General features: G+C 40.9%; 1 pseudogene; it reads left to right on the forward strand.

Annotated features, from left to right (window-relative positions):
* The first annotated feature begins 2,006 nt into the window (after positions 1–2,006).
* On the forward strand, positions 2,007–5,421 carry LOC126993328 (putative nuclease HARBI1; annotated as a pseudogene).
* The last annotated feature ends 2,745 nt before the right edge of the window (positions 5,422–8,166 follow it).

Genomic DNA, 8,166 nt, shown 5'->3' on the forward strand with positions numbered 1-8,166 from the left:
TTTTTTTCCTTCTGACACTCATATGATTACTAACTCACGCTTCACAACCTTTACTCTTTACTAAACTCTTTCTTTTTATATTTATCATATATTATACTCTTTTGGGGAGGCGATGGCTGGAAGGATAGCGAGACGGCCCCGCGTCCAGGAGGACGCGAGTTCAATCCCCGCCCGGTGCCACCAAGCTGGGATTTTTCAGCCGCCGCCGAGTGGCTTAAAACTACCCACATGCTGTCCAGAAGACCACCTATCAACCTGGACTCTAGATTCTAGGATCAAAGATGAGCTCCGAGAGGGCAGCTTGAGCCAATGCAAGATGGCGCCACTTTAAACACTCGCCTGCGCCAGAACGGGCTGGGCCGACCATCAGGACCCACCGGAAAGAAGCCTTGGACCGACCATCAGGATCCACCGGGAACAAGCCTACCGGCGCAATAGGCCGCGACGTAAAAAAAAAAAAATAAATAAATAAAAAAAATATTATATATACTCTTTACTAACCTTCCTTCTCATCAGAGCTTTCTTTCAACCTACTACTACTACTACTACTACTACTACTACTACTACTACTACTACTACTACTACTACTACTACTACTACTACTACTACTACTACTACTACTACTACTACTACTACTACTACTACTACTACTGCTACTACTACTACTGCTTTTTTTACTACATAAATGATACCTCCACCCATGTTTATTTTCCCGACACATAATCATGGAGGGCTCCATAGCTTGGAGGTCTTTAGCCCCAGCTCTGTTCGTTAATGACTGTGGCATCCAACCATATCACTAATACTACCTGACACTAAGGGTGGTATTGCTAGACGGAAGGTCGAGGACAAGTTACTTCCCATGAAGTCAAGTCGTTACTGAGAGTACTTGAAATGCCCGCCAAAATACTGGAACATGGTCGAGTGTCGAGGACACGGGTACCCCCGTGTCTTCGTCGAAATCGTGATTTAAATTGTTATCAGAATTTAGACTATGTAAAAAATACAATAAATTATAAAATAAATTTTCGGGAAAAAAATATCCTATTAGGCAGAACACTAGTGTTTCTCTGACAACAGTACCCGTTCCGCGTTTTACAAGAATAAAGCGTCGTGACGACAACAAGCTCCCCCCTCCGGCCTGGCGTCACGCGGGAGAGGAAGGCTGCCGCCATTACTACAATTCATCATCCATATACAGGTAAGACCAAGCGTATTTTCCCGGCTGTGAATGATTGTTTAGTGTTTTTAAAGTGGCAGGATACGTTAGGCGGGATAAGGCGTGTTTACAACTTGCTGGAAGGCTGACGGGAGGCTCGCCTATCATCGCCATGCCGTAGCCCCAACAAAATGTATTATTACACCCGGGTGAGGGAGCTTGACAGGATGTATGATCTTATTATTCGTGCTTGGTAATACTAAGAGGTCTCCGTGGTCTAGTGGTCAGCGTGGCTGACTACTACTACGCGGCCCCGTGTCCGAATCATGACCCGAGGAGTCAGCGTGCTGCTCACCCAGCTGTTCATCCTCCCTCTCGGGCTGGTTGATAAATGGGTACCTGGGGAAACCTGGGGAAGGTAACCTGTGGTAACCCGGATGTCACGCTGGCCCTGTGTCCCGGGGTGTTGGGCTCCCTCCTACCACAGGCTCACGTGTTCATGCAACGGAGAACCCACGCGCAGCGCAGCTATAGCGTGTGCCCCCAACTTTACCTTAACTTTGGTAATACTACAGTGAGCCTGACGCCAGTAAACCTCAATAAGTATGAATTGTGAATGCTATGAAATAGGTCAAGGAAGCAGCCTTCATTACTGAGCCTGCCCACCCCAGCATGGCCAATATTAATATTTCACACCATTATGGGGAATAATTACATTGGCCATCTAAGCTCAAGCTTATATTCAGACAGACCTTGATGCTTAAGTTCCAATTCAAATGAAAATAATCCTTGATGAGGGTGATGACACAAAAGATTAAATATAATTTTTATTACAGAAAAAGCAGCAATGGCAGCCTACAGACACTTGCTACGTAGAGTGGCTCACGTGGGACAATGGGAAGACCTGGCCATCAGGAGGAGAACCCGTTTGTTCAGGAGCCGTAGGGATCCCTTTGAAATGTACTCGGAAGAGGAGTTCACTCAACGCTTTCGGCTCTCCAAGCAAGTCACCCTGGATCTCTTATAAAAAATCCAGCACCTATTGCCAGATTCTACCAGGAAAAGAGGTAAGCTTAAAATATCATAGGTCTGAAAATATAAAAATGCCATTCTTTACAGGTACTTTAATCAGACCTGATCAAGCTGTGGCTAGCAAGATTAATGTACTGATGCTTAACTGCAACAGGAGCCGATTCAGGAAAAAAGTTTGCCGGAGGCCCGATTGTTGAAAAGTCCGATGAAATTGCCTACCACACAATTTGGAATGTCCTGTGAGTTTTGTTGTTATAACCGCAGCGCACTTCTGAGCTAGTTTCCAATATTCGCTCAGGACCATGAGGGGCGGCCCCTGGGTCCCCCTTTAGATCTGCCAACGAACCACAACCATAAACAGGGACAGCCCTGATAGTTTTCAAATTATACGAGGTGCCAAAGTCACAGATCCATACCCTAGTTATTCTCAGCTATGTAAAAATATGTCTACAAATATGTCTATGATTTTTTTGTCAAATTATCATTCTTAAGGAATAAATGTTTATTTCATATTTCCTAGCGATAGAGTTTAGGTCAAAGCAAACAATTCAGTTCAACATATCTTTTGACACACTTTTCTAACATGAGTTTCTGTTGTCAGCCATAATTTCTGTGGGGGGGGGGCTAGGGGGCTACAGCCCCTCCAATGTTTTTCAATCAGCCTTAAAATGCCCCTAAAAGTGCCTATTTACAAAATATTCCCTCACCTGCACATCCTTGCTTCGATCGCTACCCTCTTCCCCCGCCCACCTCATGAAACTATGATGCCTTCTAGACCCCTGCAAAAATCTGCAAAAATTATGGGCTTGGTTATTGATTGGTTGAAAAGTAGGATAAGGCAGTCATCCACATTCTCAGTGAAAGTAAGGTGAAGGTAGGGGCACATACTATAGTTGCACATGGCCTGAGTGCTGACCTCTGTCACATTAGCACTATAGCCTGTGGTGGATATGAACCCATTACCCCAAAAGAGAGGGCAGGTGTAACATCTGGGTTACCACAGGTTTCCACAGGTACCCATTAATTTGACAGGCACAAGAGGGAGAATGAACAGTTGGGTGAGGTGCACACCGACTGGGATTTGAACCTAGACCTGCGGATTTGTAGCTTGGCACGATAACCACATCACCATGGAGGTGCAGTCATCAGGAATTATTATTATTGCTATTGTTGTTATTATTATTATTATTATTATTATTATTATTATTATTATTATTATTATTATTATTATTATTATTATTATTATTATTATTATTATTATTATTTATTGTTATTATAATTATAATTATTATTATTTTCATTATTATTAATTATTTTTTTATTATTATTATTATATTTTTTTTATAATTATTATTATTTTCATTATTATTAATTAATTTATTATTATTATTATAATTATTATTATTATTATTTATTGTTATAATTATTGTTATTATTTTCATTATTATTAATTAATTTATTATTATCATTATTATTATTATTATTATTATTACTATTATTTATTATTATTGTTATAATTATTATTATTATCATTATTATTATTATTATTATTATTATTATTATTATTATTATTATTATTATTATTATTATTTTTGTTATTATTATTATTATTATTATTTTCATTATTATTATTATTATTATTAATAATATTATCATTATTATTATTATTAATATTATCATTATTATTATTATTAATATTATTATCAGCCTGTTTCCGGATGTCAGGAGTATACTGGGCCCTGGGAGAACCTTCTTTTCTCTTGTAGGTACACACCATCCCGAAACAAAACAGAAGTGTGTACCATTTATGTAGCTGTGGTCTCTTGTACCCCATTATGGTGGTCTCAACTACCCCATGTTATATAAAGATCAATACAAAGTAAACATTAACATTGATCACCTCCACATTGGCTGTATACTTACATGGGATGCCTGGCTACAGATCACAGAAATTGGACTTGGCTGAGGGACACGGCTTGTGTACAGCACACCTTAGCATTACTGGGTCACATTCCTCGAATATACATACACAAATGAATAGGAATGAGGGGTACTTGTGGAATGAGTGAAAAGATGTGGTTTACATTTTCAGATCTTATGTACTTGAACGTCTACAAAACAGAAGTTAACAAAACAGTCCTACCTATTATTTTTTTTTTGTTTAATTTTTAAAAGAGATTTCCTTAGCTGGTCTCAGTTGCCCCAGGTGGTCGCAATAGCCCCGTTCTATGGTGTGTGTGTGTGTCTATATATATATATATATATATATATATATATATATATATATATATATATATATATATATATATATATATATATATATATATACACGTATATATATTCTGATAAATATTTCTTTCTTACAGGGCTTCCAATCCCACCACGTCTTCAGCTGCTGGTAACCCTCCGCTACTATGCCACTGGGAGCCTCCAGCTTGACATGGGGGACTGCTGTGACATGTCGCAGCCCAGTGTATCTACCTGTGTCAAGACTGTGACCAGTGCAATCTGCCAGCTAGCAGGGGACTACATAAAGTTCCCCAGTCCTGCTGAAGAACAGGATGTCATGCGACAATTTGCCGAGGTAGCTGCCATGCCCGGAGTTATTGGATGTAGATGGTGTACACATCCCAATCATCAGTCCAGGTGGAGAAGATGCAGAACTTTACCGCTGCAGGAAAGGCTTTTTTTCATTGAATATAATGGGGGTCTGCAACTCATCCATGCTCTTCACAAATCTGGTCGTGAACTGGCAAGGTAGTGCACATGATGCCCGCATCTTCAGTGAGTCTGTTTCGTGTGCTACTCTGGAGGGAGGGCAGTACAGAGGATACTTGTTGGGGGATTCGGGCTATGCCTGTAAAAGCTACCTTTTAACTCCCATTCGAATTCCTCGTACTGTTAAGGAAAGGCATTACAATGCCTCTCACATCAAAACAAGGAACCTGATCGAGAGAACGTTCGGGATTTGGAAAAAAAGATTTGCTATTCTCTCAAAGCCAATGAGAACAGCACTCTCAACATCAAAAAAAATTGTGACTGCATGTGCCATCCTGCACAATATTGCAATCCTCAACAAACTCCCCATTGACATGCCAGAAGAAGAACTTGAGCCCATCAACATAGACATACTTGCAGAGGATGATGTAGGCACTGGAAATGCTCACAGAGCTTCCATTGTTGAGAGATTCTTTTATATCTTCTGTGGATGTCAAAATGTACACCATTGAGTGCTGGCAATGGAACCCAGGCTTCTGGATAGGAGTCAGGGCAGCAAGCCAACCGAGCCATCGATGATTTAAAAGTTCTCCGTCTAGTCCAAGACCTACACTGCCCATGGTGCCTCACACAGCCTAACACACCAGAACATTTCCTGCTCCACTGCCCAAGATTCTACTCCGTCCACACCAACCTCAAATTAAGCATCCCTAACCAGACTCAACATCCACAGGCCAACTTTACATAGAAGGCCTGCTGGGCAGCGACACCCTCAGCCCCAACACTGCCTTCCAAGCCCTCAAGTCTATGCAGACCTTCCTACAGATGTCCTGGCAACTCAACAGGATCTAACCCCTCCCCTGGTGACACATCGACAGAATAACAACATCCGCTAACATTTCCCACCGATGGGGCTCAGGAGGCAGTGGTCCCACAGCCTAACCAGCCCCATAAAACACCCCAGAAAAAGATGATCCCAGAGGACACTTCTCTGGCACTGTATCTGACATCCTCGCCCCCACTGTGGATATGCAGGAAAGGTGACTTCGCCCACGCTCATGGTGGCTGGAAATGCTTTTATTTAACCCACAGTAGCACATGCGGTGCTATATATATTAGAGGAACTGCAATAACACATTGAAAATTCAGTAATCTACATGACAAGATTTTTCACTATTATTGCAGTTTTTCTAATGTAAATATATACTACAGGTGGCATTATGGGTTGACTAAAAGCGATTAAAAGCGTTTCCAACTACCACGAGTGTGAGCGAGGTCACTTTTCCTTCATATCCACAGTAGGGGCCAGGGTGTCAGGTATAGTGCTGCATAAGTGGCCCTTGGCTTGGTGACTTCAGTAGCTCAGTTGGGTTGATTTATACACAGATAGCCAAGTTTTTTTTTTCCCAGCCTATAGTGCTTTTAGGCTTTCTTGAGAGACCTGGATGGTAGTCGGCCCTAGCCCGTCATGATGCAGGCAAGTGTTTTATAGTGGCGCCGTCTTATCTTGGTGTGGTGGTTGGTCCCAGTGGTGTACATTTTGAGATCTTTATTGTAGTTTCTCTAATAATAAGTTATGTCTGTTCAGAAAATGAAAATAGCTTGTAAGATTTTGCATATATATTTTCCGATCAAAATTTACACTGTCTCTTTAATTTGTTCATTTCCTGTCTGAAGCCTATACGTACATAATCATGATATAAATAAATGAACAAAAATATTTATCAAACATCACTGAATATAATGTATTTCCTACTACAACTACTACTACTAACACTAGTTAATGTTGGCAATATATGCTAAAATGCTGATGATACAGAGATTGCAGAGTAATTGAGTCGGATCGGGTCGCTAGTATTCTCCAGGATGAACTAGACAGATTGCGTGAATGGGCAGGAAAGTGGCAGATGGAGTTCAATGTCTGGAAGTGCAAAGAATGGGCTAATCACTCTGACGTAATATTCTTGATGTATAAATAAAAACCCACACTGGCAGACGATAGTTATATTTTTAACTAAACAGTTTCGGTGGACACTGACACCATCTTCAGTGGTGTAAAGAAAGACCACTGAAGATGGTAGCAGTGTCCACCGAAACTGTTTGGTTAAATATATAACTGTCGTCTGCTAGTGTTGGTTTTTATTTATACATCTGGAAGTGCAGTACTCTGAGTGTATATAGGAACAACCCCTCATAATTATTGGTTAAATGACACTCCCCTAAGAAGATCAAGGTGTGAGAGGAATTCAGGGATCTTGATGACCTCTGATCTCCATCTATGAGCACAATGCATTCATCCAAGATATTGTGCAAATAGGGTACTGGGATTCATTTCAAGGAGAGTAAGCAACAAGTGCTGATGTCATCAAGCTATATTTATCATTAGTTAGATCTTATCATGATAATGTGTTTTTTTCTGGTCACCTTCATAATTGTAGAATGGGTATCAAAATGTTAGAACTGGTACAGTGGAGGATGACAAAGATGATTTACTGGTTAAAAACTTGACATATGAGGAGACTCGAACAGTTAATTAAACTTGCATTTTCTAGAGAGGCAAAGGGTGCAAGGAGACTTGATCGAAGTTTATAAATGGATGAAGGGCTTTAAGGCTTTAATAAGGGGAATATTTATAAGGTTCTGATGGTAAGAGAGCTGGGTAGGACATGTAATAATGGGTTTAAATTTGATAAATTCAGATTCAACAGGGTCATAGGCAAAAAATACTTTACCAACAAGAGAATGAGTGGAACAGGCCTGGCCTTCATGTTATGAGAGTCAATAAGATGAACACATTAATAAAATGTTTAGATAAATTCATAGGTAGTGATGTTGGGGGGAGCTTACATGCTAACGGTGAAGAAGACTGGTGGTGGCCCTCCTCAATCACCTCCCAAGCTTTCCGAAGAACACGAGGCCGTTGCCTCCATGATTTCTGGAGAACTCAGTATGGGCGAGTGTGTCCTCGACACTCTTACAATACAAGATGGGCATGCAATTGATGAGGCAGGCAATCCCATCATGGATGTTACTCTCCGGCATTCCCCAAGCTGTCCAAAAATTTGGCTTTGCAGGTGTCTGCTGCGACGCGCAGTGTTGCACCAACCATCGTAGCGGGAGTATGGCGTGACACTTTCTCTGTGATGGCTCAATCATCATCCGCGCTTGCTTCCGCCAAACCCTTCGAGTGGACAAGGAGCAATACATTATATTTTATTGAGCTACTGAAGCAACATCCATCCATTTTGAACATTAAA

This window comes from Eriocheir sinensis, unplaced genomic scaffold (assembly GCF_024679095.1).
Source record: "Eriocheir sinensis breed Jianghai 21 unplaced genomic scaffold, ASM2467909v1 Scaffold601, whole genome shotgun sequence".
Classification (NCBI taxonomy): Eukaryota; Metazoa; Arthropoda; class Malacostraca; order Decapoda; family Varunidae; genus Eriocheir; species Eriocheir sinensis.